Raw genomic sequence first — 20,637 nt, forward strand, 5'->3', positions numbered from 1 at the left:
GAAACCCCCACTCTGGGAAAAAGCCTCTTGCTATCCACCCTGTCTATACCTCTCATGATTTTGTACACCTCAATCAGGTCCCCCCTCAACCTCCGTCTTTCTAATGAAAATAATCCTAATCTGCTCAACCTCTCTTCATAGCTAGCGCCCTCCATACCAGGCAACATCCTGGTGAACCTCCTCTGCACCCTCTCCAAAGCATCCACATCCTTTTGATAATGTGGCGACCAGAACTGTACGCAGTATTCCAAATGTGGAAGACCCAAAGTCCTATACAACTGTAACATGACCTGCCAACTCTTGTACTCAATGCCCCGTCCGATGAAGGAAAGCATGCCGTATGCCTTCTTGACCACTCTATTTACCTGCGTTGCCACCTTCAGGGAACAGTGGACCTGAACACCCAAATCTCTCTGGACATCAATTTTCCCCAGGACTTTTCCATTTACTGTATAGTTCACTCTTGAATTGGATCTTCCAAAATGCATCACCTCGCATTTGCCCTGATTAAACTCCATCTGCCATTTCTCTGCCCAACTCTCCAATCTATCTATATTCTGCTGTATTCTCTGACAGTCCCCTTCACTATCTGCTACTCCACCAATCTTAGTGTCGTCTGCAAATTTGCTAATCAGTCCACCTATACTTTCCTCCAAATCATTAATGTATATCACAAACAACAGTGGTCCCAGCACGGATCCCTGTGGAACACCACTGGTCACACGTCTCCATTTTGAGAAACTCCCTTCTACTGCTACTCTCTGTCTCCTGTTGCCCAGCCAGTTCTTTATCCATCTAGCGAGTACACCTTGGACCCCAAGCGCCTTCACTTTCTCCATCAGCCTGCCATGGGGAACCTTATCAAACGCCTTACTGAAGTCCATGTATATGACATCGACAGCCCTTCCCTCATCAATCAACTTTGTCACTTCCTCAAAGAATTCTATTAAGTTGGTAAGACATGACCTTCCCTGCACAAAACCATGTTGCCTATCACTGATGAGCCCATTTTATTCCAAATGGGAATAGATCCTATCCCTCAGTATCTTCTCCAGCAGCTTCCCTACCACTGACGTCAGGCTCACCGGTCTATAATTACCTGGATTATCCCTGCTACCCTTCTTAAACAAGGGGACAACATGAGCAATTCTCCAGTCCTCCGGGACCTCACCCGTGTTTAAGGATGCTGCAAAGATATCTGTTAAGGCCCCAGCTATTTCCTCTCTCGCTTCCCTCATCAACCTGGGATAGATCCCATCCGGACCTGGGGACTTGTCCACCTTAATGCCCTTTAGAATACCCAACACTTCCTCCCTCCTTATGCCGACTTGACCTAGAGAAATCAAACATCTGTTCCTAACCTCAACATCCTTCATGTCCCTCTCCTCGGTGAATACCGATGCAAAGTACTCGTTTAGAATCTCACCCATTTTCTCTGAGTCCAAGCATAACATTCCTCCTTTGCCCTTTAGTGGGCCAATCCTTTCTCTAGTTACCCTCTTTCTCCTTATATATGAATAAAAGGCTTTGGGATTTTCCTTAACCCTGTTTGCTAAAGATATTTCATGACCCCTTTTAGCCCTCTTAATTCCTCGTTTCAGATTGGTCCTCCATTCCCGATATTCTTTCAAAGCTTCGTCTTTCATCAGCCGCCTAGACCTTATGTATGCTTCCTTTTTCCTCTTAGCTAGTATCATAATTTCACCTGTCATCCATGGTTCCCTAATCTTGCCATTTCTATCCCTCATTTTCACAGGAACATGTCTCTCCTGAACGCTAATCAACCTCTCTTTAAAAGCCTCCCACATATCACATGTGGATTTACCTTCAAACAGCTGCTCCCAATCTACATTTCCCAGCTCCTGCCGAATTTTGGTGTAGTTGGCCTTCCCACAATTTAGCACTCTCCCTTTTGGACCACTCTCGTCTTTGTCCATGAGTATTTTAAAGCTTACGGAACTGTGATCACTATTCCCAAAGTAGTCCCCTACTGAAACTTCAACAACCTGGCCGGGCTCATTCCCCAACACCAGGTCCAGTATGGCCCCTTCCCGAGTTGGACTATTTACATACTGCTCTCGAAAACCCTCCTGGATGCTCCTTACAAATTCTGCTCCATCTGGACCTCTAACATTAAGCGAATCCCAGTCAATGTTGGGAAAATTAAAATCTCCTATCACCACCACCCTGTTGCTCCTACATCTTTCCATAATCTGTTTACATATTTGTACCTCTATCTCACGCTCGCTGTTGGGAGGCCTGTAGTACAGCCCCAACATTGTTACCGCACCCTTCCTATTTCTGAGTTCTGTCCATATTGCCTCACTGCTCGAGTCCTCCATAGTGCCCTCCTTCAGCACAGCTGTGATATCCTCTTTGACCAGTAATGCAACTCCTCCACCCCTTTTACCTCCCTCTCTATCCCGCCTGAAGCATCGATATCCTGGGATATTTAGTTGCCAATCATGCCCTTCCCTCAACCAAGTCTCAGTAATAGCAATAACATCATACTCCCAGGTACTAATCCAAGCCCTAAGTTCATCTGCCTTACCTACTACACTTCTTGCATTAAAACAAATGCACCTCAGACCACCAGTCCCTTTATATTCATCATCTGCTCCTTGCCTGCTCTTCCCCTTAGTCACACTGACTTCATTATCTAGTTCCTTACAGGCTTTTGTTACTACCTCCTTACTGTCAACTGACCTCAATTGGTTCCCATCCCCCTGCCACATTAGTTTAAACCCTCCCCAACAGCGTTAGCAAAAGCACCTCCAAGGACATTGGTTCCAGTCCGGCCCAGGTGTAGACCGTCCAATTTGTAATAGTCCCACCTCCCCCAGAACCGGTCCCAATGTCCCAAAAATCTGAACCCCTCCTTCCTGCACCATCTCTCAAGCCACGCATTCATCCTGACTATTCTTTCATTTTTACTCTGACTATCACGTGGCACTGGTAGTAATCCTGAGATTACTACCTTTGAGGTCCTACTTTTTAACTTGGCTCCTAACTCCCTAAACTCTGCATGTAGGACCTCATCCCGTTTTTTACCGATATCATTAGTGCCTATGTGCAGAATGACAAGTGGCTGTTCACCCTCCCCCTTTAGAATGTTCTGCAGCCGATCTGAGACGTCCCTGACCCGTGCACCTGGGAGGCAACATACCATTCGGGAGCCTCGTTTTCGACCACAGAACCGCCTATCCACTCCCCTTCCAATCGAATCCCCTACGACTATAGCCCTTCCACACTTTTTCCCGCCCTTCGGAACAGCAGAGCCAGCCACGGTGCCATGGACCTGGCTACTGCTGCCTTCCCCTGGTGAGCCATCTCCCTCAACAGTATCCAAAACGGTATACTTGTTTTGCATTAGTTTGAGGTGTTGCATTAGTTTGAGTTGCAGCATTAGTTTGAGGTGTTGCATTAGTTTGAGGTGTTGCATTAGTTTGAGGTGTTGCATTAGTTTGAGGTGTTGCATTAGTTTGAGTTGCAGCATTCGTTAGTGGGTTGCCTTTGTTTGAGGTTTCCCTCAGTTTGAGGGTTCCCTTAGTTTCAGGTGTTACATTAGTTTGAGGTGTTGCCTTAGTTTGAGGTGTTGCATTGGTTTGAGGTGTTGCCTTAGTTTGACGTGTTGCCTTAGTTTGGGGGGCCGCCTTAGTTTGAGGGGCCGCCTTAGTTTGAGGTGTTGCCTGAGTATGAGGTGCTGCCTTTGATTGACGGTTTCCTTAGTTTGAGGTGTTGCATTCGTTTGAGGTGTTGCATTAGTTTGAGGTGTTGCATTAGTTTGAGGTGTTGCTTTAGTTTGAGTTGCAACCTTCGTTAGCGGGTTGCCTTTGTTTGAGGGTTCCCTTAGTTTGAGGGTTCCCTTAGTTTGAGGTGTTGCATTAGTTTGAGGTGTTGCCTTAGTTTAAGGGGCTGCATCTGTTTGAGGGGTTGCCGTAGTTTCAGGTGTTGCCTTAGTTTGAGGTTTTGCCTTAGTTTGAGGTGTTGCCTTAGTTTGAGGGTTCCATTAGTTTGACGGTTGCCTCAGTTTGAGGTGTTGCCTTACTTTGAGGTGTTGCCTTAGTTTGAGGTGTTGCCTCAGTTTAAGGTGTTGCCTTAGTTTGAGGTGTTGCATTATTTTGATGTGTTGCCTTAGTTTGAGGGGCTGCCTTAGTTTGAGGGGCTGCCTTAGTTTGAGGGGCGCCTTCGTTTGAGGGGCCGCCTTAGTTTGAGGGGCCGCCTTAGTTTGAGTTGTTGCCTGAGTATGAGGTGTTGCCTTTGATTGACGGTTTCCTTAGTTTGAGGTGTTTCATTAGTTTGAGGTGTTTCATTAGTTTGAGGTGTTGCATTAGTTTGAGGTGTTTCATTAGTTTGAGGTGTTGCATTAGTTTGAGGTGTTGCATTAGTTTGAGGTGTTGCATGATTTTGAGGTGTTGTATTAGTTTGAGGTGTTGCATTAGTTTGAGGTGTTGCATTAGTTTGAGGTGTTGCATGAGTTTGAGGTGTTGCATTAGTTTGAGGTGTTGCATTAGTTTGAGGGGTTGTTTAGTTTGAGTTGCAGCCTTCGTTCGTGGGTTGCCTTTGTTTGAGGGTTCCCTTAGTTTGAGGGTTCCCTTAGTTTGAGGTGTTGCATTAGTTTGAGGTGTTGCCTTAGTTTAAGGGGCTGCATCTGTTTGAGGGGTTGCCTTAGTTTCAGGTGTTGCCTTATTTTGAGGTGTTGCGATAGTTTGAGGTGTTGCATTAGTTTGAGGTGTTGCATTAGTTTGAGGTGTTTCATTAGTTTGAGGTGTTGCATTAGTTTGAGGTGTTGCATTAGTTTGAGGTGTTGCATTAGTTTGAGGTGTTGCATTTGTTTGAGGTGTTGCTTTGGTTTGAGTTGCAGCCTTCGTTAGTGGGTTGCCTTTGTTTGAGGGTTCCCTTAGTTTGAGGGTTCCCTTAGTTTGAGGTGTTGCATTAGTTTGAGGTGTTGCCTTAGTTTAAGGGGCTGCATCTGTTTGAGGGGTTGCCTTAGTTTCAGGTGTTGCCTTATTTTGAGTTGTTGCGATAGTTTGAGGTGTTGCATTAGTTTGAGGTGTTGCATTAGTTTGAGGCTTTTCATTAGTTTGAGGTGTTGCATTAGTTTGAGGTGTTGCATTAGTTTGAGGTGTTGCATTAGTTTGAGGTGTTGCATGAGTTTGAGGTGTTTCATTAGTTTGAGGTGTTGCATTAGTTTGAGGTGTTGCATTAGTTTGAGGGGTTGTTTAGCTTGAGTTGCAGCCTTCGTTCGTGGGTTGCCTTTGTTTGAGGGTTCCCTTAGTTTGAGGGTTCCCTTAGTGAGAGGTGTTGCCTGAGTTTGAGGTGTTGCCTTAGTTTAAGGGGCTGCATCTGTTTGAGGGTTTGCCTTAGTTTCAGGTGTTGCCTTAGTTTGAGGTGTTGCCTTAGTTTGAGGTGTTGCATTGGTTTGAGGTGTTGCCTTAGTTTGAGGTGTTGCCTTAGTTTGAGGGGCCGCCTTAGTTTGAGGGGCCGCCTTAGTTTGAGGTGTTGCCTGACTATGAGGTGTTGCCTTTGATTGACGGTTTCCTTAGTTTGAGGTGTTGCATTCGTTTGAGGTGTTGCATTAGTTTGAGGAGTTGCATTAGTTTGAGGTGTTGCATTAGTTTGAGGTGTAGCTTTAGTTTGAGTTGCAGCCTTCGTTAGTGGGTTGCCTTTGTTTGAGGGTTCCCTTTGTTTGAGGGTTCCCTTAGTTTGAGGGTTCCCTTAGTTTGAGGTGTTGCATTAGTTTGAGGTGTTGCCTTAGTTAGAGGTGTTGCCTTAGTTTGAGGGGCCGCCTTAGTTTGAGGGGCCGCCTTAGTTTGAGGTGTTGCCTGAGTATGAGGTGCTGCCTTTGATTGACGGTTTCCTTTGTTTGAGGTGTTTCATTAGTTTGAGGTGTTGCCTGAGTATGAGGTGCTGCCTTTGATTGACGGTTTCCTTAGTTTGAGGTGTTTCATTAGTTTGAGGTGTTGCATTCGTTTGAGTTGTTGCATTAGTTTGATGTGTTGCATTGGTTTGATGGTTTGCATTAGTTTGAGGAGTTGCATGAGTTTGAGATGTTGCATTAGTTTGAGGTGTTGCATTAGTTTGAGGTGTTGCATTAGTTTGAGTTGCAGCATTAGTTTGAGGTGTTGCATTAGTTTGAGGTGTTGCATTAGTTTGAGGTGTTGCATTAGTTTGAGGTGTTGCATTAGTTTGAGTTGCAGCATTCGTTGGTGGGTTGCCTTTGTTTGAGGTTTCCCTCAGTTTGAGGGTTCCCTTAGTTTCAGGTGTTACATTAGTTTGAGGTGTTGCCTCAGTTTGAGGTGTTGCATTGGTTTGAGGTGTTGCCTTAGTTTGAGGTGTTGCCTTAGTTTGAGGGGCCGCCTTAGTTTGAGGGGCCGCCTTAGTTTGAGGTGTTGCCTGAGTATGAGGTGCTGCCTTTGATTGACGGTTTCCTTAGTTTGAGGTGTTGCATTAGTTTGAGGTGTTGCATTAGTTTGAGGTGTTGCATTAGTTTGAGGTGTTGCATTAGTTTGAGGTGTTGCTTTAGTTTGAGTTGCAGCCTTCGTTAGCGGGTTGCCTTTGTTTGAGGGTTCCCTTAGTTTGAGGGTTCCCTTAGTTTGAGGTGTTGCATTAGTTTGAGGTGTTGCCTTAGTTTTAGGGGCTGCATCTGTTTGAAGGGTTGCCGTAGTTTCAGGTGTTGCCTTTGTTTGAGGTGTTGCCTTAGTTTGAGGTGTTGCCTTAGTTTGAGGGTTCCATTAGTTTGACGGTTGCCTCAGTTTGAGGTGTTGCCTTACTTTGAGGTGTTGCCTTAGTTTGAGGTGTTGCCTCAGTTTAAGGTGTTGCCTTAATTTGAGGTGTTGCATTATTTTGATGTGTTGCCTTAGTTTGAGGGGCTGCCTTAGTTTGAGGGGCTGCCTTAGTTTGAGGGGCCGCCTTCGTTTGAGGGGCCGCCTTAGTTTGAGGGGCCGCCTTAGTTTGAGGTGTTGCATTAGTTTGAGGTGTTGCATTAGTTTGAGGTGTTGCATGATTTTGAGGTGTTGTATTAGTTTGAGGTTTTGCATTAGTTTGAGGTGTTGCATGAGTTTGAGGTGTTGCATTAGTTTGAGGTGTTGCATTAGTTTGAGGTGTTGCTTTAGTTTGAGTTGCAGCCTTCGTTCGTGGGTTGCCTTTGTTTGAGGGTTCCCTTAGTTTGAGGTGTTGCATTAGTTTGAGGTGTTGCCTTAGTTTAAGGGGCTGCATCTGTTTGAGGGGTTGCCTTAGTTTCAGGTGTTGCCTTATTTTGAGGTGTTGCGATAGTTTGAGGTGTTGCCTTAGTTTGAGGTGTTGCATTAGTTTGAGGTGTTTCATTAGTTTGAGGTGTTGCATTAGTTTGAGGTGTTGCATTAGTTTGAGGTGTTGCATTAGTTTGAGGTGTTGCATTTGTTTGAGGTGTTGCTTTGGTTTGAGTTGCAGCCTTCGTTAGTGGGTTGCCTTTGTTTGAGGGTTCCCTTAGTTTGAGGGTTCCCTTAGTTTGAGGCGTTGCATTAGTTTGAGGTGTTGCCTTAGTTTAAGGGGCTGCATCTGTTTGAGGGGTTGCCTTAGTTTCAGGTGTTGCCTTATTTTGAGTTGTTGCGATAGTTTGAGGTGTTGCATTAGTTTGAGGTGTTGCATTAGTTTGAGGCTTTTCATTAGTTTGAGGTGTTGCATTAGTTTGAGGTGTTGCATTAGTTTGAGGTGTTGCATTAGTTTGAGGTGTTGCATGAGTTTGAGGTGTTTCATTAGTTTGAGGTGTTGCATTAGTTTGAGGTGTTGCATGAGTTTGAGGTGTTGCATTAGTTTGAGGTGTTGCATTAGTTTGAGGGGTTGTTTAGTTTGAGTTGCAGCCTTCGTTCGTGGGTTGCCTTTGTTTGAGGGTTCCCTTAGTTTGAGGGTTCCCTTAGTGAGAGGTGTTGCCTGAGTTTGAGGTGTTGCCTTAGTTTAAGGGGCTGCATCTGTTTGAGGGTTTGCCTTAGTTTCAGGTGTTGCCTTAGTTTGAGGTGTTGCCTTAGTTTGAGGTGTTGCATTGGTTTGAGGTGTTGCCTTAGTTTGAGGTGTTGCCTTAGTTTGAGGGGCCGCCTTAGTTTGAGGGGCCGCCTTAGTTTGAGGTGTTGCCTGACTATGAGGTGTTGCCTTTGATTGACGGTTTCCTTAGTTTGAGGTGTTGCATTCGTTTGAGGTGTTGCATTAGTTTGAGGAGTTGCATTAGTTTGAGGTGTAGCTTTAGTTTGAGTTGCAGCGTTCGTTAGTGGGTTGCCTTTGTTTGAGGGTTCCCTTTGTTTGAGGGTTCCCTTAGTTTGAGGGTTCCCTTAGTTTGAGGTGTTGCATTAGTTTGAGGTGTTGCCTTAGTTTGAGGTGTTGCCTTAGTTTGAGGGGCCGCCTTAGTTTGAGGTGTTGCCTGAGTATGAGGTGCTGCCTTTGATTGACGGTTTCCTTAGTTTGAGGTGTTTCATTAGTTTGAGGTGTTGCATTCGTTTGAGTTGTTGCATTAGTTTGAGGTGTTGCATTGGTTTGATGGTTTGCATTAGTTTGAGGTGTTGCATGAGTTTGAGATGTTGCATTAGTTTGAGGTGTTGCATTAGTTTGAGGTGTTGCATTAGTTTGAGTTGCAGCATTAGTTTGAGGTGTTGCATTAGTTTGAGGTGTTGCATTAGTTTGAGGTGTTGCATTAGTTTGAGGTGTTGCATTAGTTTGAGTTGCAGCATTCGTTAGTGGGTTGCCTTTGTTTGAGGTTTCCCTCAGTTTGAGGGTTCCCTGAGTTTCAGGTGTTACATTAGTTTGAGGTGTTGCCTTAGTTTGAGGTGTTGCATTGGTTTGAGGTGTTGCCTTAGTTTGAGGTGTTGCCTTAGTTTGAGGGGCCGCCTTAGTTTGAGGGGCCGCCTTAGTTTGAGGTGTTGCCTGAGTATGAGGTGCTGCCTTTGATTGACGGTTTCCTTAGTTTGAGGTGTTGCATTAGTTTGAGGTGTTGCATTAGTTTGAGGTGTTGCATTAGTTTGAGGTGTTGCATTAGGTTGAGGTGTTGCTTTAGTTTGAGTTGCAGTCTTCGTTAGTGGGTTGCCTTTGTTTGAGGGTTCCCTTAGTTTGAGGGTTCCCTTAGTTTGAGGGTTCCCTTGGTTTGAGGTGTTGCATTAGTTTGAGGTGTTACCTCAGTTTAAGGGGCTGCATCTGTTTGAGGGGTTGCCTTAGTTTCAGGTGTTGCCTTATTTTGAGGTGTTGCCATAGTTTGAGGTGTTGCCTTAGTTTGAGTTGTTGCCATAGTTTGAGGGGCCGCCTTAGTTTGAGGGGCCGCCTTAGTTTGAGGTGTTGCCTGTGTATGAGGTGCTGCCTTTGATTGACGGTTTCCTTAGTTTGAGGTGTTGCATTAGTTTGAGGTGTTGCATTAGTTTGTGGTATTGCATTAGTTTGAGGTGTTGCTTTAGTTTGAGTTGCAGCCTTCGTTAGTGGGTTGCCTTTGTTTGAGGATTCCCTTAGTTTGATGGTTCCTTTAGTTTGAGGTGCTGCCTTAGTTTGAGGTGTTGCCTTAGTTTAAGGGGCTGCATCCTGCCAGGTGTGTGTGGGGTTTTCACAGTGTATCAGTGTCTTGCCAGGTTTGAATGGGGTTTTCACAGTGTATCAGGATCCTGCCAGGTGTGTACGGGGTTTTCACAGTGTGTCAGGATCCTGCCAGATGTGTATGGGGTTTCACAGTGCATCAGGATCCTGCCAGGTGTGTATGGAGTTTTCTGTGTATCAGGATCCTGCCAGGTGTATATGGGGTTTTCACAGTGTATCCGGATCCTGCCAGGTGTGGATGGGGTTTTCACAGTGCATCAGGATCCTGCCAGGTGAGTATGGGGATTTCACAGTGTATCAGGATCCTGCCAGGTGTATATGGGGTTTTCACAGTGGATCAGGATCCTGCCAGGTGTTTATGGGGTTTTCACAGTGTATCAGGATCCTGCCAGGTGTGTATGGGGTTTCACAGTGTATCAGTTACCTGCCAGGTGTGTTTGGGGTTTTCACAGTGTATCAGGATCCTGCCAGATGTGTATGGGGGTTTTCACAGTGCACCAGGATCCTGCCTGGTGTGTATGGGATTTTGACAGTGGATCAGGATCCTGCCATGTGTGTTTGGGGTTTTCACAGTGTATCAGGGTCCTGCCAGGTGTGTATGTGGTTTTCACAGTGTATCAGGATCTGCCAGGTGTGTATGGGGTTTTCACAGTGGATCAGGATCCTGCCAGGTGTGTATGGGGTTTCACACTGTATCAGGGTCCTGCCAGGTGTGTATGGGGTTTCACAGTGTAACAGGATCCTGCCAGGTGTGTATGGGGATTCACAGTGGATCAGGATCCTGCCAAGTGTGTTTGGGGTTTCACAGTGGAACAGGATCCTGCCAGGTGTGTATGGCGTTTTCACAGTGTATCAGGATCCTGCCAGGAGTGTATGGAGTTTTCACAGTGTATCAGGATCCTGCCAGGTGTGTATGGGGTTTTCACAGTTGATCAGGATACTGCCAGGTGTGGATGGGGTTTTCACAGTGCACCAGGATCCTGCCACGTGTGTATGGGGTTTTCACATTGGATCAGGATCCTGCCAGGTGTGTGTGGGGGTTTCACAGTGTATCAGGGTCCTGCCAGGTGTGTATGGGGTTTTCACAGTGTATCAGGATCTGCCAGGTGTGTATGGGGTTTTCACAGTCTATCAGGAACCTGCCAGGTGTTGATGGGGTTTTCACAGTGTATCAGGATCCTGCCCGGTGTGTATGGGGTTTTCACAGTGTATCAGGATCCTGCCAGGTGTGTATGGGGTTTCACAGTGTATCAGGTTCCTGCCAGGTGTGTATGGGGTGTCACAGTGTAACAGGAACCTGCTAGGTGTGTATGGGGATTCACAGTGGATCAGGATCCTGCCAAGTGTGCATGGGGTTTCACAGTGGATCAGGTTCCTGCCAGGTGTGTATGGGTTTTCATAGTGTATCAGGATCCTGCCAGGTGTGCATGGGGTTTTCACAGTGGATCAGGATCCTGCCAGATGTGTATGGGGTTTTCACACTGGATCAGAATCCTGCCAGGTGTGTATGTGGTTTTCACAGTGTATCAGGGTCTGCCAGGTGTGTAAGGGGTTTTCACAGTGTATCAGGATCCTGCCCGGTGTGTATGGGGTTTTCAAAGTGTATCAGGATCCTGCCAGGTGCGTATGGGATTTCACACTGTATCAGGGTCCTGCCAGGAGTGTATGGAGTTTTCACAGTGTATCAGGATCCTGCCAGGTGTGTATGGGGTTTTCACAGTGGATCAGGATACTGCCAGGTGTGGATGGGGTTTTCACAGTGTATCAGGATCCTTCCAGGTGTGTGTGGGGTTTTCACTGTGTATCAGAATCCTGCCAGGAGTGTATGGGGTTTTCACAGTGGATCAGGACCCTGCCAGCTGTGTATGGGGTTTTCACAGTGTATCAGGATCCTGCCAGGTGTGCACGGGGTTTCACAGTGTATCAGTTACCTGCCAGGTGTGTTTGGGTTTTTCATAGAGAATCTGGATCCTGCCAGGTGTGCATGGGGGTTTTCACAGTGCACCAGGATCCTGCCAGATGTGTCTGGGGTTTCACAGTGTATTAAGATCCTGCGAGGTGTGTATGGGGTTTCACAGTGTATCAGGATGCTGCGAAATGTGAACGGGGTTTCACAGTGGATCAGGATCCTGCCAGGTGTGAATGGTGTTTTCACAGTGTATCAGGATCTTTCCAGGTGTGAATGGGGGTTTCACATTTGTTCAGGATCCTGTAGGGTGTTTATGGGGTTTCATAGTGTCTCAGGATCCTGCCAAATGTGAACGGGTTTTCACAGTGGATCAGGATCCTGCCAGGAGTGTATGGGGTTTCACAGTGTATCAGGGTCCGGCCAGATGTGAATGGGGTTTTCACAGTGTATCAGGGTCCTGCCAAGTGTGTACGGGGTTTTCACAGTGTGTCAGGATCCTGCCAGATGTGTATGGGGTTTCACAGTGGATCAGGATCCTGCCAGGTGTGTATGGGGTTTTCACAGTGGTTCATGATCCTGCCAAGTGTGCATGGGGTTTTCACAGTGGACCAGGATCCTGACAGGTGTGTATGGGGTTTTCACAGTGCATCAGGATCCTGCCAGGTGAGTATGGGGATTTCACAGTGTATCAGGATCCTGCCAGGTGTATATGGGGTTTTCACAGTGGATCAGGATCCTGCCAGGTGTGTATGGGGTTTTCACAGTGTATCAGGATCCTGCCAGGTGTGTATGGGGTTTCACAGTGTATCAGTTACCTGCCAGGTGTGTTTGGGGTTTTCACAGTGTATCAGGGTCCTGCCCGTTGTGTATGTGGTTTTCACAGTGTATCAGGATCTGCCAGGTGTGTATGGGGTTTTCACAGTGGATCAGGATCCTGCCAGGTGTGTATGGGGTTTTCACAGTGTATCAGGATCCTGCCCGGTGTGTATGGGGTTTTCAAAGTGTATCAGGATCCTGCCAGGTGCGTATGGGATTTCACACTGTATCAGGGTCCTGCCAGGTGTGTATGGGGTTTCACAGTGTAACAGGATCCTGCCAGGTGTGTATGGGGATTCACAGTGGATCAGGATCCTGCCAAGTGAGTTTGGGGTTTCACAGTGGAACAGGATCCTGCCAGGTGTGTGTGGGGTTTTCACAGTGTATCGGGATCCTGCCAGGAGTGTATGGAGTTTTCACAGTGTATCAGGATCCTGCCAGGTGTGTATGGGGTTTTCACAGTGGATCAGGATACTGCCAGGTGTGGATGGGGTTTTCACAGTGTATCAGGATCCTTCCAGGTGTGTGTGGGGTTTTCACAGTGTATCAGAATCCTGCCAGGAGTGTATGGGGTTTTCACAGTGGATCAGGATCCTGCCAGGTGTGTATGGGGTTTTCACAGTGTATCAGGATCCTGCCAGGTGTGTACGGGGTTTCACAGTGTATCAGTTACCTGCCAGGTGTGTTTGGGTTTTTCACAGTGAATCAGGATCCTGCCAGGTGTGTATGGGGGTTTTCACAGTGCACCAGGATCCTGCCACGTGTGTATGGGGTTTTCACAGTGGATCAGGATCGTGCCAGGTGTGTGTGGGATTTTCACAGTGTGTCAGGATCCTGCCAGATGCGTATGGGGTTTCACAGTGCATCAGGGTCCTGCCAGGTGTGTATGGGGATTCACAGTGTATCAGGATCCTGCCAGGTGTGTATGGGGTTTTCACAGTGGATCAGGATACTGCCAGGTGTGGATGGGGTTTTCACAGTGTATCAGGATCCTGCCAGGTGTGTGTGGGGTTTTCACAGTGTATCAGAATCCTGCCAGGAGTGTATGGGGTTTTCACAGTGGATCAGGATCCTGCCAGGTGTGGATGGGGTTTTCGCAGTGCATCAGGATCCTGCCAGGTGTGTACGGGGTTTCACAGTGTATCAGTTACCTGCCAGGTGTGTTTGGGTTTTTCACAGTGAATCAGGATCCTGCCAGGTGTGTATGGGGGTTTTCACAGTGCACCAGGATCCTGCCACGTGTTTATGGGGTTTTCACAGTGGATCAGGATCCTGCCAGGTGTGTGTGGGGTTTTCACAGTGTGTCAGGATCCTGCCAGATGCGTATGGGGTTTCACACTGTATCAGGGTCCTGCCAGGTGTGTATGGGGTTTCACACTGTATCAGGGTCCTGCCAGGTGTGTATGGGGTTTCACAGTGTAACAGGATCCTGCCAGGTGTGTATGGGGATTCACAGTGGATCAGGATCCTGCCAAGTGTGTTTGGGGTTTCACAGTGGAACAGAATCCTGCCAGGTGTGTGTGGCGTTTTCACAGTGTATCAGGATCCTGCCAGGAGTGTATGGAGTTTTCACAGTGTATCAGGATCCTGCCAGGTGTGTATGGGGTTTTCACAGTGGATCAGGATACTGCCAGGTGTGGATGGGGTTTTCACAGTGTATCAGGATCCTTCCAGGTGTGTGTGGGGTTTTCACAGTGTATCAGAATCCTGCCAGGAGTGTATGGGGTTTTCACAGTGGATCAGGATCCTGCCAGGTGTGTATGGGGTTTTCACAGTGTATCAGGATCCTGCCAGGTGTGTATGGGTTTTCACAGTGTATCAGTTACCAGCCAGGTGTGTTTGGGTTTTTCACAGTGAATCAGGATCCTGCCAGGTGTGTATGGGGGTTTCACAGTGCACCAGGATCCTGCCACGTGTGTATGGGGTTTTCACAGTGGATCAGGATCGTGCCAGGTGTGTGTGGGGTTTTCACAGTGTGTCAGGATCCTGCCAGATGCGTATGGGGTTTCACAGTGCATCAGGGTCCTGCCAGGTGTGTATGGGGATTCACAGTGTATCAGGATCCTGCCAGGTGTGTATGGGGTTTTCACAGTGGATCAGGATACTGCCAGGCGTGGATGGGGTTTTCACAGTGTATCAGGATCCTGCCAGGTGTGTGTGGGGTTTTCACAGTGTATCAGAATCCTGCCAGGAGTGTATGGGGTTTTCACAGTGGATCAGGATCCTGCCAGGTGTGTATGGGGTTTTCACAGTGCATCAGGATCCTGCCAGGTGTTTACGGGGTTTCACAGTGTATCAGTTACCTGCCAGGTGTGTTTGGGTTTTTCACAGTGAATCAGGATCCTGCCAGGTGTGTATGGGGGTTTTCACAGTGCACCAGGATCCTGCCACGTGTTTATGGGGTTTTCACAGTGGATCAGGATCCTGCCAGGTGTGTGTGGGGTTTTCACAGTGTGTCAGGATCCTGCAAGATGCGTATGGGGTTTCACACTGTATCAGGGTCCTGCCAGGTGTGTATGGGGTGTCACAGTGTAACAGGATCCTGCCAGGTGTGTATGGGGACTCACAGTGGATCAGGATCCTGCCAAGTGTGTTTGGGGTTTCACAGTGGAACAGGATACTGCCAGGTGTGTGTGGGGTTTTCACAGTGTATCAGGATCCTGCCAGGAGTGCATGGAGTTTTCACAGTGTTTCAGGATCCTGCCAGGTGTGTATGGGGTTTTCACAGTGGATCAGGATACTGCCAGGTGTGGATGGGGTTTTCACAGTGTATCAGGATCCTTCCAGGTGTGTGTGGGGTTTTCACAGTGTATCAGAATCCTGCCAGGAGTGTATGGGGTTTTCACAGTGGATCAGGATCCTGCCAGGTGTGTATGGGGTTTTCACAGTGTATCAGGATCCTGCCAGGTGTGTATGGGGTTTTCACAGTGGATCAGGATCCTGCCAAGTGTGTTTGGGGTTTCACAGTGGAACAGGATACTGCCAGGTGTGTGTGGGGTTTTCACAGTGTATCAGGATCCTGCCAGGAGTGCATGGAGTTTTCACAGTGTATCAGGATACTGCCAGGTGTGTATGGGGTTTTCACAGTGGATCAGGATACAGCCAGGTGTGGATGGGGTTTTCACAGAGTATCAGGATCCTTCCAGGTGTGTGTGGGGTTTTCACAGTGTATCAGAATCCTGCCAGGAGTGTATGGGGTTTTCACAGTGGATCAGGATCCTGCCAGGTGTGTATGGGGTTTTCACAGTGTATCAGGATCCTGCCAGGTGTGTATGGGGTTTTCACAGTGGATCAGGATACTGCCAGGTCTGGATGGGGTTTTCACAGTGTATCAGGATCCTTCCAGGTGTGTGTGGGGTTTTCACAGTGTATCAGAATCCTGCCAGGAGTGTATGGGGTTTTCACAGTGGATCAGGATCCTGCCAGGTGTGTATGGGGTTTTCACAGTGTATCAGGATCCTGCCAGGTGTGTACGGGTTTTCACAGTGTATCAGTTACCAGCCAGGTGTGTTTGGGTTTTTCACAGTGAATCAGGATCCTGCCAGGTGTGTATGAGGGTTTCACAGTGCACCAGGATCCTGCCACGTGTGTATGGGGTTTTCACAGTGGATCAGGATCGTGCAAGGTGTGTGTGGGGTTTTCACAGTGTGTCAGGATCCTGCCAGATGCGTATGGGGTTTCACAGTGCGTCAGGGTCCTGCCAGGTGTGTATGGGGATTCACAGTGTATCAGGATCCTGCCAGGTGTGTATGGGGTTTTCACAGTGGATCAGGATCCTGCCAGGTGTGTGTGGGGTTTTCACAGTGTATCAGAATCCTGCCAGGAGTGTATGGGGTTTTCACAGTGGATCAGGATCCTGCCAGGTGTGTATGGGGTTTTCACAGTGCATCAGGATCCTGCCAGGTGTGTACGGGGTTTCACAGTGTATCAGTTACCTGCCAGGTGTGTTTGGGTTTTTCACAGTGAATCAGGATCCTGCCAGGTGTGTATGGGGGTTTTCACAGTGCACCAGGATCCTGCCACGTGTTTATGGGGTTTTCACAGTGGATCAGGATCCTGCCAGGTGTGTGTGGGGTTTTCACAGTGTGTCAGGATCCTGCAAGATGCGTATGGGGTTTCACACTGTATCAGGGTCCTGCCAGGTGTGTATGGGGTTTCACAGTGTAACAGGATCCTGCCAGGTGTGTATGGGGATTCACAGTGGATCAGGATCCTGCCAAGTGTGTTTGGGGTTTCACAGTGGAACAGGATACTGCCAGGTGTGTGTGGGGTTTTCACAGTGTATCAGGATCCTGCCAGGAGTGCATGGAGTTTTCACAGTGTATCAGGATCCTGCCAGGTGTGTATGGGGTTTTCACAGTGGATCAGGATACTGCCAGGTGTGGATGGGGTTTTCACAGTGTATCAGAATCCTTCCAGGTGTGTGTGGGGTTTTCACAGTGTATCAGAATCCTGCCAGGAGTGTATGGGGTTTTCACAGTGGATCAGGATCCTGCCAGGTGTGTATGGGGTTTTCACAGTGTATCAGGATCCTGCCAGGTGTGTACGGGGTTTCACAGTGTATCAGTTACCTGCCAGGTGTGTTTGGGTTTTTCACAGTGAATCAGGATCCTGCCAGGTGTGTATGGGGGTTTTCACAGTGCACCAGGATCCTGCCACGTGTGTATGGGGTTTTCACAGTGGATCAGGATCGTGCCAGGTGTGTGTGGGGTTTTCACAGTGTGTCAGGATCCTGCCAGATGCGTATGGGGTTTCACAGTGCATCAGGGTCCTGCCAGGTGTGTATGGGGATTCACAGTGTATCAGGATCCTGCCAGGTGTGTATGGGGTTTTCACAGTGGATCAGGATACTGTCAGGTGTGGATGGGGTTTTCACAGTGTATCAGGATCCTGCCAGGTGTGTGTGGGGTTTTCACAGTGTATCAGAATCCTGCCAGGAGTGTATGGGGTTTTCACAGTGGATCAGGATCCTGCCAGGTGTGTATGGGGTTTTCACAGTGCATCAGGATCCTGCCAGTTGTGTACGGGGTTTCACAGTGTATCAGTTACCTGCCAGGTGTGTTTGGGTTTTTCACAGTGAATCAGGATCCTGCCAGGTGTGTATGGGGGTTTTCACAGTGCACCAGGATCCTGCCACGGGTTTATGGGGTTTTCACAGTGGATCAGGATCCTGCCAGGTGTGTGTGGGGTTTTCACAGTGTGTCAGGATCCTGCCAGATGCGTATGGGGTTTCACAGTGCACCAGGATCCTGCCAGGTGTGTATGGGGATTCACAGTGTATCAGGATCTGCCAGGTGTGCATGGGGTTTTCACAGGTTATCAGGATCCTTCCTGGTGTGTATGGGGTATTCACAGTTTTTCGGGATCTGCCAGGTGTGTACGGGGTTTCACAGTGTATCAGGTTCCTGCCTGGTGTGTATGGGGTTTCACAGTGTAACAGGATCCTGCCAGATGTGTATGGGGATTCACAGTGGATCAGGATCCTGCCAGGTGTGTATGGGGTTTTCACAGTGTATCAGGATCCTGCCCGGTGTGTATGGCGTTTTCACAGTGTATTAGGATCCTGCTTGGTGTGTATGGGGTTTCACAGTGTATCAGGTACCTGCCAGGTGTGTATGGGGTTTCACAGTGTAACAGGATCCTGCCAGGTGTGTATGGGGATTCGCAGTGGATCAGGATCCTGCCAAGTGTGCATGGGGTTTCACAGTGGATCAGTTTCCTGCCAGGTGTGTATGGGTTTCCATAGTGTATCAGGATCCTGCCAGGTGTGTATGGGGTTTTCACAGTGGATCAGGATCCTGCCAGATGTGTATGGGGGATTCATTGTGTATCAGGATACTGCCAGGTGTGTATGGGGTTTTCACAGTGGATCAGGATCCTGCCGGGTGTGTCTGCGGTTTTCACAGCTTATCAGGATCCTGCCAGGTGTGTATGGGGTTTTCACAGTGTATCAGGATCCTGCCAGGTGTGCATGGGGTTTCACAGTGCATCAGGATCTTGACAGGTGTGTATGGGGTTTCACTGTGTATCAGGATCCTGCCTGGTGCACATGGGGTTTCACAGTGCATCAGGATCCTGCCAGGTGTGTATGGGGTATTCACAGTGTATCAGGATCTGCCAGGTGTGTATGGGGTCTTCACAGTGCATCAGGATCCTGCCAGATGTGTCTGGGGTTTCACAGTGTATCAACATCCTGCCAGGTGTGTATAGGGTTTCACAGTGTATCAGGATGCTGCGAAATGTGAACGGGGTTTCACAGTGGATCAGGATCCTGCCAGGTGTGAATGGTGTTTTCACAGTGTATCAGGATCTTTCCAGGTGTGTATGGGGGTTTCACATTGGTTCCGGATCCTGCCAGGTGTTTATGGGGTTTCACAGTGTATCAGGATCCTGCCAAATGTGAACGGGATTTCACAGTGGATCAGGATCCTGCCAGGTGTGTCTGGGCTTTCTCAGTGCATCAGGATCCGGCCAGATGTGAATGGGGTTTTCACAGTGTATCAGGGTCCTGCCAAGTGTGTACGGGGTTTTTCACAGTGTGTCAGGATCCTGCCAGATGCGTATGGGGTTTCACAGTGTATCAGGATCCTGCCAGGTGTGTATGGGTTTTCACAGTGTATCAGGATCCTGCCAGGTGTGTATGGGGATTCACAGTGTATCAGGATCCGCCAGGTGTGTATGGTGTTTTCACATTGTATCAGGATCCTGGTTGGTGTTCATGGGGTTTTCACAGTGCATCAGGATCCTGCCAGGTCTGTATGGGTAGTCACAGTTTATCGGGATCTGCCAGGTGTGTATGGGGTTTTCACAGTGCATCAGGATCCTGCCAGATGTGTCTGTGGTTTCAAAATGTATCAAGATCCTGCTAGGTGTGTATGGGGTTTCACAGTGTATCAGGATGCTGCGAAATGTGAACGGGGATTCACAGTGGATCAGGATCCTGCCAGGTGTAAATGGTGTTATCACAGTGTATCAAGATCTTTCCAGGTGTGTATGGGGGTTTCACAGTGGATCAGGATCCTGCCAGGTGTTTATGGGGTTTCACAGTGTATCAGATTCCTGCCAAATGTGAACGGGTTTTCACAGTAGATCAGGATCCTGCCAGGTTTGTATGGGGTTTCACAGTGTATCAGGATCCTGCCAGATGTGAATCGGGCTTTCACAGTGAATCAGGATCCTGCCAGGTGTTTAAGGGGTTTTCACAGTGTATCAGGTTCCTGCCAGATGTGTATGGGGTTTCACAGTGTAACAGGATCCTGCCAGGTGTGTATGGGGATTCACAGTGGATCAGGATCCTGCCAAGTGTGCATGGGGTTCCACAGTGGATCAGGATCCTGCCAGGTGTGTATGGGGTTTTCACAGTGGATCAGGATCCTGCCAGATGTGTATGGGAGTTTCATTGTGTATCAGGATCCTGCCAGGTGTGTATGGGGTTTTCACAGTGGATCAGAATCCTGCCAGGTGTGTATGGGGTTCTGACAGTGTATCAGGATCCTGCCAGGTGTGTATGGGGTTTCACAGTGCATCAGGATCCTGACAGGTGTGTTTGGGGTTTTCACAGTGCATCAGGATCTTGCCAGATGTGTCTGGGGTTTCACAGTGTATCAAGATCCTGCCAGGTGTGTCTGGGGTTTCACAGTGTATCAGGATGCTGCGAAATGTGAACGGGGTTTCACAGTGGATCAGGATCCTGCCAGGTGTGAATGGTGTTTTCACAGTGTATCAGGATCTTTCCAGGTGTGTATGGGGGTTTCACATTGGTTCAGGATCCCGCCAGGTGTTTATGGGGTTTCACAGTGGATCAGGATCCTGCTAAATGTGAACGGGTTTTCACAGTGGATCAGGATCCTGCCAGGTGTGTATGGGGTTTCACAGTGTATCAGGATCCGGCCAGATGTGAATCGGGTTTTCACAGTGTATCAGTGTCCTGCCAAGTGTGTCCGGGGTTTTCACAGTGTGTCAGGATCCTGCCAGATGCGTATGGGGTTTCACAGTGTATCAGGATCCTGCCAGGTGTGTATGGGTTTTCACAGTGTATCAGGATCCTACCAGGCGTGTATGGGGATTCACAGTGTATCAGGACCTGCCAGGTGTGCATGGGGTTTTCACAGTGTATCAGGATCCTGCCTGGTGTACATGGGGTTTTCACAGTGCATCAGGATACTGCCAGGTGTGTATGGGGTATTCACAGTTTATCGGGATCTGCCAGGTGTGTATGGGGTTTTCACAGTGCATCAGGATCCTGCTAGATGTGTCTGGGGTTTCACAGTGTATCAAGATCCTGCCAGGTGTGTATGGGGTTTCACAGTGCATCAGGATGCTGCGAAATATGAACGGGGTTTCACTGTGGATCAGGATCCTGCCAG

This window comes from Heterodontus francisci, unplaced genomic scaffold, assembly GCF_036365525.1.
Source record: "Heterodontus francisci isolate sHetFra1 unplaced genomic scaffold, sHetFra1.hap1 HAP1_SCAFFOLD_54, whole genome shotgun sequence".
NCBI lineage: Eukaryota > Metazoa > Chordata > Chondrichthyes > Heterodontiformes > Heterodontidae > Heterodontus > Heterodontus francisci.